A 21,550-nucleotide genomic window follows, 5' to 3' on the forward strand; every position below is an offset into this window, starting at 1 on the left:
CCCTCAACACACCATTTATTATACAGGCAATGGTAACATTTATTATGTCACTTAATGCTCTCAAAATCTCCAAAAGGATGGGATTATTCCCCTTTTTAAGAGATGACATTGAATTCAATTTAACCTAAACTTGAGTTTTAGCAGAGTTACTGCACTGACCCAGCCATCTGCTCAGTCTTCACAAGAAAAAGTGGAACTATAACAGACAGACCATCTCTTCTCACTGCTGTGCCTCTGTATATGGCAGAGCACTGAGCATATACTGAGTCTCAGTAAATATTTGGTTAGTGGATATTGAATAATTATCATTGCTATCTAGTTCCTTTATATTTCATACTTTACATAACACTATTCGCCTGAGCCAGTTAAATAGGAACTTGCAAATGAGATCTAAAAGAAAAAGTCTTCCTTCCAAAAGGCAGAGGTAGGTTCATGTAAGGCTGTAGTGTATTTGGAGCTCTTTACAACTCAATCATTCATGCTTTCTTTATTTACCTTAAGAAGATCTTTTGGGTTTGATATAGAGATTTCTCAGACTGACAAAGTGAAAAATTATTTCCTACATCAAGTATAAATTCTTCCCTTAAAATACTAGTTTCCCAACAACAGAATCACACAGGCAATTCCAACTTTATCTGATCTTAAAGTAAATACAGAAAGAACTTGAAAGATCTTTTATTCCATTTTATTTTATTTTTATTTGTGAAGTTGACATAGCATGTTCTATTAGTTTCAGGTGTACAACATAGTGATTCAACAATTCCATACAGTACTAAACTCTCACCACTATAAATGTAGTCACCACATGTATACCATTTTAGAATATTCAGAAAAAAATGTATTCAATAATAGAAGATAACTTAAACACATATTAAATACAGTAAATTCCAAATAACTTCATAGTATATGTGAATGCCATATATATATATATATTTTTTTTTTTTTGCAGCTGTGACTCAGCTCAATATTACAGTCCTCTGCTGAGAGTGGAAATGTTCAACCTACATCCTATCTCAGTACAGTTAGGGGTGCAAGTTGCCAATCCATCCCGTTCCTTACCACTTATTAGCTTTATGATGACAGGCAATTTATTTAAGCTCTCTGAAAATCTGTTTCTTCAGCTCCCAAGTGAGAACCATCCTACCCCCTGGGAAGAATTTAGAAGGGATAATGTATATTAAGCAGGGTCTTTCACATATTAAAAGCGTTCAGAAAACAATACTTTGTGATATTTGGCATTAAACGCTCCCAAATGTATCAGGCTGTTGCAAGGAGTCCTCTAAATCTCCTTTGAACAACTAGACATTAATATAAGTACAGACTCTTGTACTCAAAGTTGCTGGATTCAAGGACTGATGTTCAAAGAACTGAGTCAAGAACTGGTGAAGAGGTGGGACAAGGCTAGCCACAAATGGACAATTACCTACTCTTCCCTTGCCCCTAAAGATACTTTAAAAAATGCCCCTAAGATAACTAGCCAGCCATGTGTCCAGCATTTTTATATATATTTTTTAAATGTCAGCCCCTGTTCTTAAAATATATATATTATCAGGGTAAATAATCCTTTGAGAGATTTGAAAAGCCTCATAAGTGTAGAAACTTTTTCTTCAGAGTAGAAGAAACAACTATTAAGAGGAAAAGTATGTTCGGTGGAAAAGAGATTTGAAATTACACATGATTTAATTTATCTTGAAAAACAATTTGGATCTAAACAAAAAACCAAATTTCTAACAAGTCAAGGTAAATTCTTTGACAACCGAGAGACTAAATTAAGTAATTCCTCAGATTTTTTTCTAATTCTAACATTCTTTGTAAATGAGATTAACTCTGGGATGTAGTCATCCGCATATCAACTAGATCCAAGATGATTTGGTGTAAAAAGACCTGTTTCATGTGTCCACTGAATTTAAAGGAAAATAAGTCACTCTTAATGTTGCTGTTTTAATAATTTATCCTGAAATGCATCATTAGTCACATATGTCTCAGAATCCGGAATTTGTCTGTTAAATAAGCTGGTTTGCAAAAACCTCATCATTTTTATTTTTTAAATGAAATTATAGTTCTCTGATAAAGTGACATTATACTCAATTTTTATGCCCACTAAGTGAAATTGTGAAATAGGATATCGAGAAGAGTTATCAGTGTTCTTTTGGGATTCTCTCATTTTGGAGTGCAAAGAAAAATAGTACAGGTATCAATCTTCCATATGAAATTTCCTAAAGAATATCATTGTGATTATCTGAGATTGGGAGAAGGGAACATGGCAAAGAGTGTTTTTGTTTCAAATGTGCAGTTTCTAGTGAAAACGTTAGAGAAAACTTTTTATCTGTCAGCAAAATCAGGACATCAGAAAGAAATATTTTGGTCTCCAGATTTACAAAATACGTCCTCCTGACAATTAGTCAACCTCTCACACACATGCACCTTGTCTGAAGTGGTTTTAGGAGCAAATAAGCCAATTATGAGGGTGCCATTAGTATTGTCAGTAGCCTTATAGCAAATAAATGGCTCCCTCAAATTGGTGAAAACAAAAGGACAATATTTGGTTTTAGTTTCTCAACATCATCTTCTCCTGGTTTGCTTGTGAACGTGGTTCCGTCTTTCCTTCTGGAATGGGTGTGCCGGGACCTGGGTTATCTGGCACCTGGCCAACCTCTCCAAACTCTAGCTGCTTCCACAGACCCAATCTTACACCTGTCTGTACATGATATCTCCTCTTCTTAGAATGCACCTTCTCTCTCTTGTCCACACGTCTGTGCTTCTCCTAATAAACTCCTTTGGGAAACCCCCAGGGGAAGTCAAGACTTGGCCTAGATTTCACTTCCCGGTTGACAAAGAAAAAAGCTTGCTAATTCCTGATGATGGCAGAGGTGTGGGCAACAGATACCTTACGCTGTTGCTGGAATGTGAAAAGGTGGGAAGTCAGGCAATATCTACCAAAGTTAAAAGACCCATGCCCTTCCACTCAGCAGAGCCATTTCCTAAGAAGATATCCCACAGAAAAACTTGTCCAAGTGGGGAAAATATTTGAAAAGTGATGCTGACACCAGCATTGTTTAAAACAACCACAAAGCAAAACAAGAGAAACCAAAAAACTAGAAAGAACCTAGGAGCTTAACATTTGAAGACTGGTTAAATAGATTTTTGGTGTATCCCTCTATATGCATACCACAGTACTCTTTCCATAATAACAAGGGAAAAATTTTGAGATAAATTATGTAAATCGAACAAGATATACATCAACAGATAGCGTGATGTTGTTTCTAGGAAAAAAAGATATAAAATATCTATTTCAGATGCTTGGATATACATAAGAAATTTCAGAAAAGATTCAAAAAAAATTGTTAGCAGTGACTGCCTCTGCAGAACGGGCCTGGAGGAAGAGAAACGGGAAGGTTAGTTTTGATTTAAAGGGACACAGAGGTCGAGTGACATGCAAAATGTTACTTGAAGAGTAGGTTAGGAGTTTTCTTGGTAAAAGAGGGAAAGGGATACCTGACTCAGTTGTTACAAACATGCCTTCCAAAGACGAGTGGGCATGCTTAGGGGACAGTAAAAAGGACAGCGGCTGATTCACACGTTCTGGGTGCAGAGGGAAGAGGGCTGGCTTAGGAGCTGAGCCTCTGTGAACATAATTGCCAACAGTACTCTCTTCAAAAGTGATTCTCAAACTTTAATGTGTACAGAAATCACCAGAGAGTCTTGTTAAAATGCTTTAAATTCTGCTTTAGAAGTCTGCTTTGGGGCGCCTGGATGGCTCAGTTGGTTGAATGCCTGACTTCGGCTCAGGTCATGATCTTGCAGTCTGTGAGTTTGAGCCACACGTCAGGCTCTGTGCTGACAGCTCAGAGCCTGGAGCCTGCTTCGGATTCTGTCTCCCTCTCTCTCTGCCCCTCCCCCACTCACACTCTGTTCTCTCAGTCTCTCAAAAATGAATAAATGTTTAGGGGCGCCTGGGTGGCGCAGTCGGTTAAGCGTCCGACTTCAGCCAGGTCACGATCTCGCGGTCCGTGAGTTCGAGCCCCGCGTCAGGCTCTGGGCTGATGGCTCGGAGCCTGGAGCCTGTTTCCGATTCTGTGTCTCCCTCTCTCTCTGCCCCTCCCCCGTTCATGCTCTGTCTCTCTCTGTCCCAAAAATAAAATAAAAAATGTTGAAAAAAAAAAAAAATGAATAAATGTTTAAAAAAAATTAAAGTTCTGCTTTAACAAAGAAGAGGAAAGCCCAGGACTCTGCATTTCCACAAGCTTCCAAGAAATGCCCCTGCAGCAAGCCCCCTGCCACACTTTGAGAAGAGGGGCTTCATAATTTAGAATATCACGTTTGTGTGTGGTTTGTGTCTTCACAAATATGAAGCAGAGCCAGAAAGCACTTGTTTTTAGAAAATGAGCTGAGAAAAAGAGTCCTCATTGAGTATGAGGTTGGCATCATGATGCTTTGCCAAAGCAATCTTAGTGTCAAATGTTCATGATCAGCAGTTCTGCTTTTTGAGACTCTCCATGTTTAACAAATGCGGGCTTCTGGAAACTAAAGCATCGCCAGATTGAGGCAAGCCTCTCCACTCCACCCCTCATGTGGTTAGTTTATTTGTTGACTTGTTGAGAGTATTTCCGAATATAGTTATACTCTTTCACATTCTCTGGAAGATGGAAGAATCTAAAACAAGTGAGAAGGAAAACTTGCCATCTGCCACCCTCCCACCCTGCCACATGACACTCCTCAACACGTTTCATAGAAATCCAGGCTGTGGATCCACCATACACCTAAAAACTATCTTGGGTTGGCCAGCTGTAGAAATGCCTTCCCTCTATCACAGTCTGTGTGAGCAAGTATGATGTCATCCAGCTCAGTGAGGAGCAGGTGTGTTGTCTCCCGTTTGTTCGCCTTTGAACTTAGATCCCAGAGACTTACCATCTTGATTTTCATAATGTGATATTGCCGAGAGTTTCATGCATAACAAGACAGTATGAACTCATGCTAAGGTTGGGTGCTTTGAGGACAGAGTGTTGGTCAAAACCACGTGTAATCATCTCCTCACTGTGTGACCTTAGCCAAGTTATTCAACTATTCTGCGTCCCAGTTTCTTCATCCATAAAACCATGATAATGATAATGGTATCTATTTCATGAGATTGTCATGAAGTTTTAAGTTTTTGGCATATTTAATTAGTATTCCTCTTACATTGTTATTAGAATTGATCTGAAAATAGCAATGTTTGAATGGCACTATATCTATTTCTGCATACCTACCACAGACTAGGTGCTGTGATAAGGGTTAAGGTGGTAAACAGAATCTCTTATCATAAAGACTGCATTCATTTCTGTAAAATAGTTTAAATTCAGTGTACTTGTTTTTTAAGCAAAGAGAAAAAAGTGTTTTGAGAGATAAAATGAGATACACAACTTTTTCCCCTTTCCCATCAGCGTTTCGCATGTGATAGAACTAGCAAATCATATGCTTGATGTTTGCAAAGGAATGGAAGTTTTCATCAGAGCAGTGTGAATGAAGGGACTCTACACAGAGTAGGTTCAAGAAAGCCAAAAGCAGGTAATGAGGCAGCCAGGGACATGCAGCAGTGGGGAGACCTGAATGTGCACCTGGAGACAACAGCATTTCCAGAGCCCAGCAAAAGGTGCCCATCATGGAAGACGGGCCTCCCCATCAGGAGATGAAGAATGCAAAGTCCTAGAAAGGAGTTGTGGGATAGTTGGTGGGTCAGGGGAAAGACCTTCGGCCCCCAAAGGCTGCTTTCCATAGTTAGACATAATCCAGAAGTCTTTGTCTTCTGGGTTCTTTGGGATTTAGCCCAAGGCAGGCATTAGTAGGAACCAGAGGACCGTCCCCACCACACCCCACCTTCTAACCCGAGTGACTGCATTCTTCTTTGGTAAACCTCTTTCCTGGGGTCTTCCAAAACTCTAGCTCTCACTGGGATCTGGTGCCACTGTTTCCTTCTCTTATCCATTAAGACCCAGGAGTGGCACTGGTTCTCTCCATTGCTAGTTCCTGGGTGCTTTGTGAACCAGCTTAACCTACATAGTAAAATGTTTCTTTGTTAAATTATTTTCATTTAGCCCCTTTTGAGTGTATCTATTTCCTGCCAGGATTCTGATGAAATCAGAGGTACAAAATTTTAAAGCAATAGATGTTTATGGAAAGGTTAACTCTGTTGTGATGCCCCAGAGAGGAGACTCTGAGCTGATGAAGATGTGGGTAAAGGTCCTGCTGTCTTGTGGGACAGCAACTACAAAGTGAAGTAAGATAAACGATTTCTGAGTTTCATCGTTGCTAAAGTTAAGGAAAGATTCATGCTCTGTATTTACTTAGTTGCAGAAAGAGTAAGGGGCGGGGGCATCCCACAAGTGTTCATTTAAGAAGTGCAGACCCATAGGAGCCTTTTCCTGCTTGTTGAGCCTACTCTTCCCCACAGGAAAGAGGAACAGATTTTTTTTTTTTGACGTAATGACAAAAACCAGAATGTAAAAGACTTTCAAAGAGACTGCATGAAACGTGAAACAAGTGTATTGGCCTCTGAGCCTCCTTATTTATCAAGGGCCATGGAAAGCATTGAAACAAAGTAGTTCTCTCATTGTAGCACCCCCCTAGCGAGTAGAGAAGTCTGTTTTTTATCTGACTGTAGATGAGCAGGTATAGGAGACTGCACGTAGCTAGGAAGTGCCATTGCCCAGCACCCGTCCTACATCCGAGCCCCAAGGTGTGGCTAAGATCGTGTTGCTCAGCTACCCAACAGGAATAGAGGCAGTCCTAGAACTAACGGCTCATTTCACGGGCTGCAACATTTCCAAGGAGATTGAGGGGAAGTAGGCCAAATGTGGTGATCACCCGGCCCTCCCTGTACCTTCTCCCCAAGTCACTTACCAGTCTCTTCTAAAGCGTGTGAAGCTCTGAAGTGGGCTCTGACTGACCTTTGCCCACTATCTGGCCCACAGTGAAATTCTTATTTTTCCCAAGAGAAAAGATAAGAAGAAATGTAATCATATGTGATTTGTGTGAGTTTGTGAATGAATTTCTGAAGGTTGGAACTGCTTAGGGATATGGGAAAGATATTAATCTCCAAGAAAAAACATGGCAGCACCTAATTTGAATGATATATGAAGACATTATGGATAGCTTTTTATGGTAAAGGCAATGGCTCTTGGCCTTTGAACATGAAAGGAAAAAGACGTTGGTAAAAATCCTTCAGGGAAAGAGGAACTACATGTTTGATTATGCTAAGTTATGGCAAAGTTCAGTTTGATTTTGTAAATAAAGAGTTGTCTTCATAAATATTAGCTATTTCTTTTAGTGTAAAGAAAGACGTCTTCATAAAAGAAAATCTAATTAAAGCTCTTCAATACATGGACAAGTGATGTATTAAAATGGCAAACTGGTATTGTGGTTCCAATAAGTAACCAACCATATTTTTCTTAGCACTAGCTGTAACTAACTTTTCTTGGCAAAGGGGGGAAACTGCTATATGAAATAGGTCAGGCAAATGTTTAATTGATCTAAGGGAAGGGAAAGAGCACATGTAAGCACAAAATAGAACCCAACACAGTAACTTAGTTTTTATATTGCTCAGGTACTTTCTTTATTTACATTGATATTTCTTTTCCCTTTTTATCCTACTGTGGCAATAGATCTAAACACAATGCTTTAAATATTGGGATGTACTTTGATCTTGTTTTAAGAGCCAAAGCTTTATGAAGCTTTTATGTATTTAAAGAAAGAGGCATAAAAACTCAGGCATGTGAAACATTAAATTTTGTTTCAATACACAAAAGTTAATGGCCATATAAATATGGTTTATGAGACTAAAGAAACAGAAAATTATTTTTAGATTGCATTTTAGCTTTACAAAGAAATTATAGAACTTCAAGATCATTTGCTTCCTGGATATTTCCTGGGCCTCTTTTTGGACCTGCATTCCTGAAAGCTGTCAGTGTTACACTGAGTATCTGGTGCTCATGCCCTTGAGCTTGAACATTTTGTGGTTAATATTTAAGATCAGCATGTGGAGCTAGACTGAAGGACGGTCACTTTCTCTATCCTTTGCTAAAACCAATGTTGGTTAGTCCATCACCTTCTTAAACAGTAACTGCAATCATACACACCATCACATCCATCTCTGTGTCAAAGCATGAGTGAAAATCAATTGTGGCGTATCTAGAAATACTCCACTTACTTCCATTTTGCTCCTTATGTGCTGATGCACCTACTCAATATTAATCTCCTTCATAGTTAGACAGTGGAAAAAATTTGAATGGACTTTTGTGGTATAAAACTAGCTATGTGACCTTGGACAAGTCATTATCTCTCCTCCTGACATCACTCCTTCTATCCAAAATAAGAACCCTTGTCTAGATGATCTCTGAGAACTTTCCAATGCCACAATTCCTCAAGGATCAGCACAAGCCTATCTGTGAAGCAGTGGTAAAGATTTGAGTCAACTGATGTTCTGTTTAATGTGATTTTAAAAGTTGTTTTATCCTGCCTATAAATCTTAGTGGAATTTCATTCTGGAATTTTGATTCATTAGTACTCAGGAGATGCCATCTGTGCACCTTTAGAAAATACTTTAATTCAACCAAAAACACTGTAGTAAGTTTGGAAATAAAATAAGAAACGAGATGAAGTTCTTGCTTTCAAAGAGAATAGGGGACAGAGTCAAGGAGGGAGGTGCCCAGTAGAGGGTGGAGGGTGATGTGGTCAAAGAGGAAAGGAAGAAAACAAAGTATTAAGGATGTGATGGCTCCTGGCTTATTTGGTGAAAGACAAAGGGTTTGTTGTTATGAGAAATGATACTGATGTCATCCTCAGTAAATATTGGTAATGCCCTCTTACATTTTAGCAGAAGGAGAAAGACCAAAAATAACCCAGGGCCCCAAATAATAAAGGATTTAAAACTGAAAATTCATAGAGGACTAAAGTAACTTTTAAAAACCTTGCTTGAATGGTTATATAACAGAGAAAGAACAATATTATATGAAGTGACAAAAAGTAATTTTGTGATTTAATATCCTTTTGAACTAATGTTGCAATGCTGACCTCATCAAATGCTTTACATTCATCTATTTAATTCCCTTTCAAGAAATTATGTTTGTATTACTGTGTCTTGCCCATAAAACCTATTTATTTGGTTTTGGAATACCATTGTTTGCTTCTCCAACACCAATGGCTGCCTGTGTAATTAAAAGAAAATTGCAGTGAATCTTCCAACAAGAAGTAACTGCATCCCTGGAAATGGTCATCTGTGGATTTATAATTAAATTCTGGCTTTCATTACTTTGGGTGGAATGGTAAGAGAAGGCATGGGGAGACTGGAGCATCATCTGAGGACCTCCCTCATGATCCCACAACCTCCCTTCCTCTCTCTCTCACTTTAAAATACAGCACTATGACATTAAAAAAAAAAAGAAAGAAAGAAGGTAGGGGTGTGCCTGGGTAGTTCAGTCAGTTAAGCGTCCACCTCTTTGTTTCAGTTCAGGTCATGATCTCACAGTTTGTGAGTTCAAGCCCCGCATCTGGCTCTGCACTGGTGGCACAGAGCCTGCTTAGAATTCTTGCTCTCTCTCTCTCTCTTTCTTTCTGCCCCTCCCCCTTTGCTCTCTCTCAAAATAAATAAACATTAAAAAAATAAAATAAAACATAGCACTGTGGTGAGGTCAAAACAAAACAACAAAAACAAACCTGATTATTCATTTTCCTTTACTGCCAGAAAGAAAGAGAATCAGAAGTAATTTTAGTGACTTCTTAGAAACTTTTTATAAAATTTTAAATGCATTTCTGGAACTGGTTCTAGCTACTTGAGAAACATTTTTTTAAAACGTGTTAAGTTTATTTATTTATTTTTGAGAGAGAAACAGAAAGAGCGAGCAGGGGAGGGGCACAGAGAGAGTAAGAGAGAAAATTCCAAGCTGGCTCCACACTGTTAGTACAGGGCCCTGCCTGATGTGGGACTTGACCTCACAATCCGTGAGGTCATGACCTTGAGCTGAAACCAGGAGTCAGAAGCTGTTAACTGACTGAGCCACCCAGGCGCCCCCTTGAGAAACATTTTAGAATAGAATCAGTAAGAAAAACAATTCCAATTATTTAGGCTCAATATATCGTCAGTGATTTTTAAAATGACGATCTGTGAGTGGAAAAATCACAAATCTATAACAGCTTTGATTCAGTAAATTCCAATAGGGGGCCTCAAATATTTTTATATCATGTTTGAAAAAATATGGGGCGCCTGGGTGGCTCAGTTGGTTGAGCGGCTGACTTCAGCTCAGGTCAGGATCTCACGGTTGGTGAGTTCGAGCCCCGCGTCGGGCTCTGTGCTGACAGCTCGGAGCCTGGAGCCTGTTTCAGATTCTGTGTCTCTCCTCTCTCTGACCCTCCCCCGTTCATGCTCTGTCTCTCTCTGTCTCAAAAATAAATAAACGTTAAAAAAAAATTAAAAAAAAAGAAAAAATAGCTGATTTTCCTTCTTTCTTTCTTTCTTTCTTTCTTTCTTTCTTTCTTTCTTTCTTTCTTTCTTTCTTTCTTTCTTTCTTTCTTTTCCTTGGTGGGGTGTATGGACTTTACCATAGTTTCAAATGTTTACCTTCTAGTATCTGCAAGATATTCTAAAACCAATAGGCCAATTCTGTGCTATCAAGAAATTGTAACTTTAGGGGTACAGGGGTGGCTCAGTTGGTTAAGTGTCCAGCTCTTGATTTTAGTTCAGGTCATGATCTCATGGTTCATGAGATTGAGCCCTGAGTCACCCTCTGTGCTGACAGCACAGAGCCTGCATGGGATTTGCGCTCTCTCTCTCTCTCTCTCTCTCTTCTCTCCTCCTCCTCTGATGTGCGTATGTGTTCTTTCTCTCAAAATAAATAAACTTAATTAAAAAGAATTGTACTTTAAACTTGCTGAAAAACTGGTTGGCTATGGCCCCTAAAAGATGGATCTAAATGGCAGTTTCTGCATTTATTTATCTGATTGCAGGTACATTCTATACTCGTTTTTGGCTTATTTTCAGAAGGACAAATTAACCTGAAATGTAAAGAGTTTATTATTTTCTGCTAGCAAACAGTTTCTGTTTCTAAAATGATGGCCTCTTAAGGCACTGTATTAGTAAATGCTTGGGGGAAAGCAAGGAATTAGTAGTAAATGTTTACATAATAATATATATATTTACACACTACTGGGGGATCCACATCTAAAAGCAAAGTCCTGAAGTGGTAAATTATGTTTACTGTGGAATCACATCAATACTGTTCTTTAGCTGAGTTCTATTTTCCAGTCACATGGTGGCAAAGCCAGGTAATGATACAGTGGTCCTGTGGATTTAGAATCCTGAAGCCTGGGTTTAAATTCCGATTCTGGCATAGGCTATGGGTATGGGAGTCACCATTCTGTCAGGCTTGCCTTCACCCACCAGCCTGTGTGGCATCACTATTATATCCTCTGAGACACCTCCCAAAGTCAGACCACTTCACAGGTTTAACTCCAGACACCAGTATCCCTATCCCTTGCCTTCAGGGAGGACCCAGCTTCATGACACTCAGTGAGCCTAGATTCCCAAACAAATCACAGAAAGATCTATACACATTTTCTGCTTTAAAACTCAAATGTCACTTATAATTCTGAGCGAGCGAGTCCACAATTCAGAACAAAATGATTTGACCATCATTTTGGGAAATTTTGTACCAAAGACCAAGGATGAGCTCCTTCTCCCTGCCGAGCCTCAAATTAATAAAGAATTAATTAACTCTTTTTATGAGGCAGCTAATGAAAAGGTTCAGAACTCCAAGAGATGGGCATCAGGCAGAATGTTGTGAGGAAAAAAATTTCCCTTTATTTTCTATGCAAGAAGATACTAAATAACATTCCAGTATTAATCACACTGATTCTTTAGCCTTCTGATGCTGAGCTCTCCCCTCACGCTGTCAAAGTTCTAATCACAGTAGGAAGGTCCCCCATCTATCTTGGAACTGACGGAGGACAAGACCCTGTGCAGCATTTTCCATCTGAGTGACCACTCTTCCTGTTTAATACCCACAATGTCCTGACAGCCCGATGTCCCATTACAGCATTCCCTTCTCTTAATGGCACACTGAGCAGTGAACTGCTCTGTTAGTCCCCCACGGAGCTGTACCAAAGTCATGATCAAATTCTCGTGACAGAGAGAACAAGGCAGAGACTGAAGGACATCTTATGCTCTCATTCTCTTTCCTTTGTGAGAAAGTCTCATAGGAAAGGCACAGCCTAAGCCTCTGGGCAGGTGAGCAAGGCCGTGCAGTCACAGGTAGAAGTATTGTCACATAGGAAACGGCCAGTACATTCTTCTTCCTTCTGAGACACGTTTGCTTAGGACCTCCTAGAATGGCTAACATTAAAGGTGGGAGGGAAAGGAGGGAAATTATCCTTTCTTTCTTTGAAACTGGAAACATAACAGCGAGAAAGAGAAAATTAGATCTCGATAAATTAACTTGCATAAAGGTAAATAAAAGGAGCTGGTTCCACAGGGAGTTTGTAATCTGGGAGGTGAATAAGAAACGTGCATAAAACTCTCGGCATAAGGTCAAAAGAGACAATGCAATAGTATTAAAAGTTGGCACAGATAAAGTTTCATGTTAATGTATCTTTTGCCAACTTTTATGAATATGGGACTTTAAGTGCATACTACTCTAGTTTAATAAAAATCTCACATCTTGCCTTTATGTCAAGGCTTATATGAAGAATATGTAAAGTTACCAATGTTGTTAAACTGCTTCAGCTATGATGAATGAAATGTCTTCAATACAGAATGACGAGCTAGTCATTAAAAATACTCCTTGTATTTTTACAATGGATATTGGCCTTTTTTTTTTTTTCAGAGTCCGTATCAGAACAGCCATTTATTCTCTTATGTGCAATCCCTTCAATTTAACAAACAACCATATTCCACAAATTTAAAATGTAAAGCCGTTCTATAATTAACACAAGAAAAAAAGATTCTACCTACTGAGAAAACAAGCAAGATATTAGAGAAGGAAGAATATGTGACCTAAAACCTGGGTAGAATTTTCCATGTATGAGTGAGGGGGGTCCGGGGAAGATCCATCAAGAGAAGTGAAAATTTTGAACAAAGACCCAGAGGTGGAAGAGTGTGGTGTGCAGTGAAAGCAGTGAGCCTTCCATGTGTCAGAGGAAACTCCGCTAATGGAGGGATTTTGAACTGGTTTATTCGATGATGTAACCTCAGTATCTGGAAAAAGTGCCTGAAGAAATGAAGTGTCCGATGCCTAGAATATAAGCAGTATTTGATAGCTTTCAAGGGCTAGGCTATTTGGATTCCTGCACCAAGGGAACTGGTTAGGACTCCATAGAGTAACAGAAACTAAGTTCAACTAAGCAAAAATGGAGTTTATTTGTGTTTATCACGGAACCAACCCCAAATCATGAACGTATGTGGATCTTGGGAAGAACCGAGTGGGAAACAGGAAGTCATTGTGAGTTTTCTGGCTCCGTCTTTTGTCGCTACTTCTTCCACACCTGCGTGATTCCTTTCTCTGGGCACCTTGGCTCCACCTGGTTTGGAGCATGCATTTCAAGCAAAGCCCAGCCCCCACAGCCACCATGTAGCAGCTCTGTTTGACTAGGTCAGATGGCCAGACACCCTCCCCTGCTCAGGTCCTCAGTAGCTAGGAGCACGGGTTCACCTCTGGGGACCAGAGAGGGAGAAGGGTGGAGAGGATGGCTGTGAGCAGCCGCTCGAAAACTTGACCATTATGAAAACAATTAGAAGGCATTAAAGCATGTGGCCGATAGTGTTCTTATTTTGTATGCCTGTATGTTTAAGCCATAAGCACTGTTCGTATGAAATATGTTAGCCTAACACTTAAAAAAAAAAATATTGTCTGTTAGTTCACATACTTCCCACTTCTTCTTCAGCTCCAACAGCTTAGTAATTATTTACTAAATATTGGTTACCTGTCCCTCCAGCTCCTGTCAACATTGCCCTGACTCTACCAGAGACTGAACGACACCATTTCCCGAACGCTGAATAAATGCTGTTAATGTGTTCATGCTACCTTGATTGGCTTTTGTGAAAATATAGAATTGTTGAGATGGAACAGGAAATGATTACCCAATTTCTTTCTTTTATAGATGACCGATGGACCCCTAAGTAATTTATTGAAAAAAGATCTAGTAAATGTTTTGTGAACAGAGAAACAATACATTCTTGTGATTCTAGAACATGGGGAAAAAGGTGGACTTTTGGTATGTTGCAAAGATCAATAGATTTTGGAACCAATAGCCTCAGTTTCACTGCTTTGCAAGCTATGTGTGGCCTTGAGCCTTATTGATAAGGCTCAGAAAGCCTCACAATTCTCAGCTGCACAGTAGGAATAGTTATAATAATATTTTTTTTACTTTATTTATTTATTTATATAATAATATTAACAGTAACTAATGTACTGTTCTTTGGTGAGGAATGGATGGATGAAATATTGAAGGTGATATCATTTAATAAATGGTAAAGCACATGCAATGATAGTTATCAATAGTAACAGTAAGTGTGTTCGGTGGAAAACAACCAGGATGAAATATTTACTGCAAACTACCAATATACACATAGTTAATTGTGAGTTCACACATGACCAAATGTTAAAGACTGTTTCAGCTTTAAAGTACAGTATATAACATAGAAAGCTCTATTCTCAGTTCCCAGAGTTACAAATAGTTTCACATGGAGGTCCCATTGTCTTGGGAACACCTGATGGATATGGCTTTTATAATTCTACCAATAGGTGTTACTTCATTTGATTCAAAATGTATATATTTGCTTACCAGACCATGTTGTTGTAATTAAACTTTGGGTCAAATTCACAAGACAGGGAAACATATTGTGGTAAGAGATAATAAAACCACTGACATTTAGGGTGCAAGATAATCTAGTTTAACATCTAAATGTAGATGAAGATGGGGAAATGTAAGTTTTTATGGAGAAGCTCAGGGACTTGCTCAAAGGCATGTGCTCATGAGTGTTGAAATTGAAGTAAAACTCACATCTTCTCACACTGAGCTGTTCACTATAAAACAGACCCACCACTAAACACAGCATTAAAACTGAGAAAAATTTCAAGTAGATCTTCAAAGTAAAGCCTTAGACAATAAATAAAGGGCCACCCAATTGTCTACTGGTGGAATAAGAAGACAAAACTTTATTTGCAAATTATGTAATTCATTAAGATAGCAATGATTTCATAGTGAGAATAAAGTAACACTTTTAAGCAAAAGTAAATTGCAAAAGCAACACAAGTTATTGGCTATGCTTGAAGATAGTTGTATCTACTTTTAAACTTTCTCATCTTTGAGTCATTAGGGGTTTGATATGACAGACCAACTGGAAATGAAGGAGTAACAAGAGGAAGTTAATAATGAGATCCACAGGGAAGAAGGGAAAGAAGGAAACAGAAAAGAGGTTGAGAAAGAGCACCTAAATCTGGCTGGTAAGAAAATATTTAGTGTTGGGCCACTAGATGGCGATATAATGTAAGGTGCTCCCTCCACTTTTTTTTTTTTTTTTTTTTTTAAACAAGCTATTTGCTGATTTGTATTAGGTACCATAGAGTGAGGCGAGGATGAAGCCGAGAGGATACTGCAGAGGTCTCTGGTGCATGTGTGTATGTGTGCGTGTGTGTGTGTTCGTGTATGTGTGTCCTGCCTCAGTGAGACTGCAGCCCTTGTAAATACTTGTTACCTTTTGCAAGAAGGAATCTGAACAACTGCAGCTGAAGGCACGTTGTTATATCATCTGGTCTTTGGGAGATGCTGTTCCTCGTTGCAGATGGGTAATTTTCCTTTTTATCAGGTAAGCCATCTGGTTGTTTCGTTGCGATCTTAGTCATACTCATTCCAGTTATTCCAGTGGAAAGAGAGCCCGAGGATATACAGTTTGGGCTGAGCAGGAAGTCCATTTTTGTATGTGATTTCGGACCAACGGTCCCCCTCCTCCCTCTCTTCTCCTCCCCTTCTCCTCCCCTTCCCCTCCCCCTCTTCTCTCCACCTTCCACGAACTGAATTCAGGTTTGTTTTGCAGTCAGCATCTTGATACAAGATGGGATTCTTTGGCCTGAAATAGCTTGGAACCTGGCCAGTTTCTTCCTGCCTTTGCTTGCCTTCAGTCTATTCAAGGTCTCCTTTTTGAAACCCCCTCCTTCGCCCGTGTTGTAGAACTGGACTAGCTAGCTGTGAATAGAGGTCATATTGTTCCTAAGGATGGAGCAAAAATTAGATCTCAGCGTTAGCCCCACAGGAAGGAAGAAGGCGGCGGGACTGCTGCTGGAGCCTAGCTAGCACTGCAGGGGTGTTCAGCCTCCTCGGGCAGAGGCTGGGCTTGGGCAAGAAAGGAACAATGATATATTCCCCCTAACTCGGATCGAACCGCGCCACCAAAGGAGCTGGAGGGAAGTGGGAAAGAGTCCCTTCTGTGGAATGCCAAACAGGAAACACCGAGTTACTTTTAATTAGACAGAGGTCACGATCGGCAGTGATACTGCAGATGCTGTTCGGTTCCCCGTGTGAACCGGCTTGCTTTTCCAAACTGCACAAGAAATGTCTCTGGGTGGACGTGAGGCTTTTCAAACGCCTTTGTTATCATGGATTCCCTCTCTCCTACCTGTTTGAGGTATGTGTTTAAAGACCAGCTCCCCCCACCTCCCCGACACGTTTACTTCTGTCTTTTTGCTCTCTGCAGTTACTCACTGAAAATTGTCACTTCTCTGTAGCAATCAGTCCAAAGAGAGTGGTTGCAGGTGCTTTTTCACGTGTCCCGTGAAACAATTAAAGCCAAAGCAGGGTAATGCTCTGTCTCTACGTGCATGTGACTAAATATTTTCTGAGATGCAATGGCAAACTTGCAAATTGCCAACACTGTTGCTATCACACCTATAAAATGTGGCTTCTTTTTATGTGGATTTACAGGTTCAAGTGGTATTTCTGATGCGCTAGTGTAGTAACAGGACATATTTCTCCATAAAGCACTTTAAAGCATCCCAAGAGGATGATGCCGAACAGAAATAGGAAAATTCCATGCTGAGGTTGGTGATTCCTGCTTTAGTTTCTCCCGTCCAGGGAGCAGTGGGTAGCTTACCTTTCCTATTTGCTGCAAGACCTGACCCTCCAGGGTGATGCAGCTTGGGACTTCTGCACATACAGTGGACGCCTGACACTTTACCCCTCATCTGGGCATGTTGGAAGAAGAATAACTAGGGTGAAAAACTTTAAACCTCTCTTTTGTTGCTGTTGCTTGTAATTGCTATGAAACCAGTGCATCCCTCTTGTAGGAGCAGTGTTGCAATTTAGGCCTTCCTTCACAAAGCTCCTTGAAGAGATTTTTAGATGGTGTCTATTTTAGGAACATAATGTGTAGACAGGAATGGATGGCCACAGAGATTTACGGGAAAACAATTTCGTGGAGAGGGTGAGGTAACATTTTAAACCTCTAGAACAGAGCCCAGTGGCTGGTTATATCACATGAACCCAGTAATGGAGTTAGTTTTCATTAAACTCACTGCAACTCCTTTGTATGGCTTTTTTTTTTTCTTCCCTCCTTATATCGTTGGTCTGGCTTTTCAAATATGTTTTTAGGCAGCCAAGGTATCTGGGACGCTCCTACTAGTAAAAGTAATTAATACATTGGATTCTGCCGCCAATACTTACAGTCTCTGTTTATATGGCCCCTTCTTGCTGGGAAATTTGGTATCTGGAGACTCATTTATTAGGGCAGTTTCCCTTTAAGGCATGGGCTAGAGGGTTTCTCCATCCTTGAGAGGGGAAGGGAAGGCACAATTGGAGGCCTAATTAATTATACAGTATCCTAGAAGGCACAGGGGATCTCGGCCAGTCTTCTCCATTAGCAGCTAGAAATACCAGGGGCAAAGGGACAGACTAGAGACCTATAAGTAAACTTTATTGCCACCAATAAGGCAATGAAAACTCCAGAATCTCAATAGAGGAATCCAGTAAGAAACATTCTGGTTCTTTCTACAGAAGGCAGTGTCAGGGAACCCAGAGATTCTGAGAGAAAAAAACGTTAAGAGCATCTTCTGTATGCGTTGCAGACAAGGAAGGGAAAAATCTGGGGCTTGTTTGGACTTACTCCTAGGACTTCACAGACTGGGCAGTCCTCATGCATTTATATTGGTGTGAGCCTGACACCTGAAAGCACCCCTCCAAAATTTAGCCAGGGTTGGGGGGGATGTGGTACAAGGTTTTATTTTCCTCCTGGGTAGTTGAAGAGGCTGAACCCATCACTTCCTCCCAGGTAAATAGCTATCTTGAAAGGGGGAGGGGAGAAGAAAGAGTACAGGGGTTGGTGGACAGGTATTGAGAATCAGCTATTGATGCTTTTGCTGTCTTCAATGTCAGGGTCAATGGGGCTGTGATTTGTGAAGTAATGACTACCCTTTGAAAATTCTGATTAGTCAAGTAAGCCTGTTTCACAGCTCAGTTTAGATTATACTGGTGAGTGCTAATTTATACTAGATTATACTGGTGAAGGGTAGGGGGTGATGAAGAGATTTATTCTCAGAGCAACTGTGTTCAAAAAAAAAAAAAAAAGAAACAATTAAACCAAATTTCCCCAAAACTGCCTCTAACTGTGCTTTTCCAACTTTTTCCTTTGTCCACGTTCCTAGGTTCCCATTTATTAATTATTTTCTTTAGCAAAGATGCATAGCATTTACTCCATCCCAGCCACTATTCTGAGCAGAATTTTACAAATATATTCCCACTTAATCTATGAGATAGGTACTATTATTAATCACCAATTTATGGATAAGGAAACCAATTAACTTGCCCCTGGGGAGACAATAAGTGGCAGAGCCCAAACAAACCCAAACAGGCTGACTGCGGTCTATTCTTTTGAGCACCCCTGATCACCTGTGTGATGGCAGCTCTATGACTGAGCCCAGATAATCAGGACTCAGGTAGTGCAGTCTGTAGAGGGCAGCTGTAATTCATCTGCTTAACTACATGTCACAATTTCATATACTTTGATTTAGAATAATTCCCTAAATGTGCTACATTCATTCATTGGAAAAAAATGTTGTGCCCTCCTGTAGTACAGGACAGTCTGTATCCTAGATACAGGAATATGGTGAATAAGACAAAATCTCTGCCCACATGATGTCTTCAGTCTAGTATTCAGGGCTGAGAGAAGGGAGAAAACATAAATTTCCCCAAGGGCACAGTGTCTCACAGGTGTAAGAATTGGCATTCACCTTCTTAGCAATCCAGAGAGTAGAAGAAATGGAAGGAAATGGGGCCACACAGATGACCAGCCAGATCTGGGGAGCCCTGCTTAAGGCCCTCGTTGTTGCTGGCTTTTATAAAAACAAACTGAGGGGGGCGCCTGGGTGGCTCAGTCGGTTAAGCTGCCGACTTCGGCTCAGGTCATGATCTCGTGGTCCGTGAGTTCGAGCCCCGCGTAAGGCTCTGTGCTGACAGCTCAGAGCCTGGAGCCTGTTTCAGATTCTGTGTCTCCCTCTCTCTGACCCTCCCCCGTTCATGCTTTGTCTCTCTCTGTCTCAAAAATAAAATAAATAAACGTTAAAAAAAATTAAAAAAAATAAAAACAAACTGAGGAACAATATCAATATCAAGTAAATTTAAGTTGCATATTTACTGGTGAGAAATTACTGGTTAAAAAAAAAACACAAAGCAAACCTAAACCACTCATTTTTACACACAAATTTTTTTTTAACAATTTGTAAAGTTCTGTGAAAAATGCTGTGTTTCCTAGAATGCAGTGAAATTGGCTTTTTAAATGTTTAAAAACACTAGATGTTTGAGAGACACCTGAGTGGCTCAGTTGGTTGAGTGTCCCACTTCGGCTCAGGTCATGATCTCATGATCTCACAGTTCGTGGGTTCGAGCCCCATGTTAGGTTCTGTGCTGATGGCTCAGAGCTTGGAGCCTGCTCAGATTCTGTGTCCCGCTCTCTCTCTGCCCCACCCCCACTTGCTTGTGCACGTGAAGCTAAATAAATAATAAACATTAAAAAACTTAAAAAAAATCTCTTTGAGATTATTGGTTAGGTGGCAGCAATTAATTAGTTAAAATGAAAAAGAAAAAAAAAAGCCCCAGGCATCCAGTCCTTGCTTACACTTCAGCACTTTCCCCTGAAACGGCTAAATTTGGGAGGTGTGGGCTGATGATGAGGATGGAAACCAGTCTGTCATTCCCTAGGTTGGTCAGGACATAGTAGGCACCCAGAGGTGTTTGAACAAATCTTTTTTTTTGCAAATGAATTAACAGGATCTCAAAATAATATGGTAAAATATCAACATCAGCTTTCATTTTTATCTATATTAAATGCTTTATTATGTTTTTATTGCTTCAGAATTCACATTCTAATAGTTTACCTTTTTATATCTCTTGACTGTTTGCTCCCACTCCCTCTCAGTTACCTACAAACACTGTAATTTCTCTCTAGCAAGTGTGAAATTCTCTCTTAGAATGAACCTTGCTTCTAACCCTGTAAGTGGTAAAAAGTCCTTTCCATCTCTTAGGGCCTTCTCCTCCTTTGGTGCCCCCCACCTACAACTTTAGCTTGAACTTTGATGAAAGCATCTATAATTTTTGGCTTTAATTTTTTCTTTTGTCATTTGTGCTTCTGATGTCATATGTATGAAACCATCACCTAAGCCAAGGTCATGACAATTTACTTCTTTTTTTCTATTCTATTGGTAGTTTTAACTTTTACATTGATACCTGTGATTCATTTTCAGTCCATCTTTATAAATACTGTGAGGCAGGAGTCCAACTTCATTCTTCTGCATGTTGATATCCAGTTGTCCAGCACTAGTTTCTTACTGAATTTCAACTTGTCCGTGCACCCGATACGCAGTAGGCCAACATCTGAGGCATGGGTTTTGAAGCAAAGAAAGTTTTATTATCAGAAGGGCAGATCAATGAGAAAGCAGGAGATCATTCCCCAAATTGCTTGCCCCTGTTGAGTCTCCGGACAGCTTATATATGTTTGGGGAAAGAGGTAAATACATGAGAGGGGGGGTGAGGGGTTCCTTGAAACCTTGAGCTGGGGGGAGGGCTTGAAATAATCTGGAGGTAAGCATTCTTCTGGACAATGAGGTGGCATTTGGGACTTGGTATGATTAGATGTCAGATACTTTCAAGACAAATATACCCTTTAGGAAACCATTAGGTTTCCACAATCAGTGTATAAACAGGGAGTAGGGGCAAAAAGGCAAAGTTAATGACTGATCATGCATGAGGTTAAGAGGTGCATAAAACATACTTAAGTAGGGAACAAAACAGAATGTGGAGCTAAGTTAATAATGCAACTAATACAGCCATAGTTCTGTCTATGTTTTCAAAACAGGTCCAGGAACCAAGTGTTTGACCTCAGATTGTGGAAAAGACTATTGTTCCCCCATTGAATTGTCATGTTAATCTTGCTCGTGCTATATTTTATGTACATCTGTGTCTTTAGTGTCAGTTACTGCATATATTGGATGCTGTCGATGTCTTTTTTCTTTAAGAAAAGAGCAATGAGATTCTCCCTTTTTGA

General features: G+C 39.9%; 1 protein-coding gene across 5 annotated transcripts in view; it reads left to right on the forward strand.

The window, feature by feature from the left end:
* Window positions 1-21,550, forward strand: part of LOC131503571 (sodium channel protein type 1 subunit alpha) — a 155,201-nt gene that overhangs the window by 4,738 nt on the left and 128,913 nt on the right. For 3 of the 5 annotated variants that reach the window (XM_058715023.1, XM_058715056.1, XM_058715062.1), the window contains exon 1: window positions 15,574-15,829. The exons of 1 other annotated variant lie outside the window; for it this stretch is intronic. The gene's annotated coding sequence lies outside the window, so the exon portion shown is untranslated. Of the gene's footprint in view, window positions 1-15,573; window positions 15,830-15,895; window positions 16,646-21,550 lie in introns of those variants that run through there. One more of the 5 variants, XM_058715040.1, reaches the window with a different exon arrangement.

The sequence above is a fragment of the Neofelis nebulosa genome, chromosome 2 (assembly GCF_028018385.1).
Source record: "Neofelis nebulosa isolate mNeoNeb1 chromosome 2, mNeoNeb1.pri, whole genome shotgun sequence".
In the NCBI taxonomy this organism is placed as follows: Eukaryota; Metazoa; Chordata; class Mammalia; order Carnivora; family Felidae; genus Neofelis; species Neofelis nebulosa.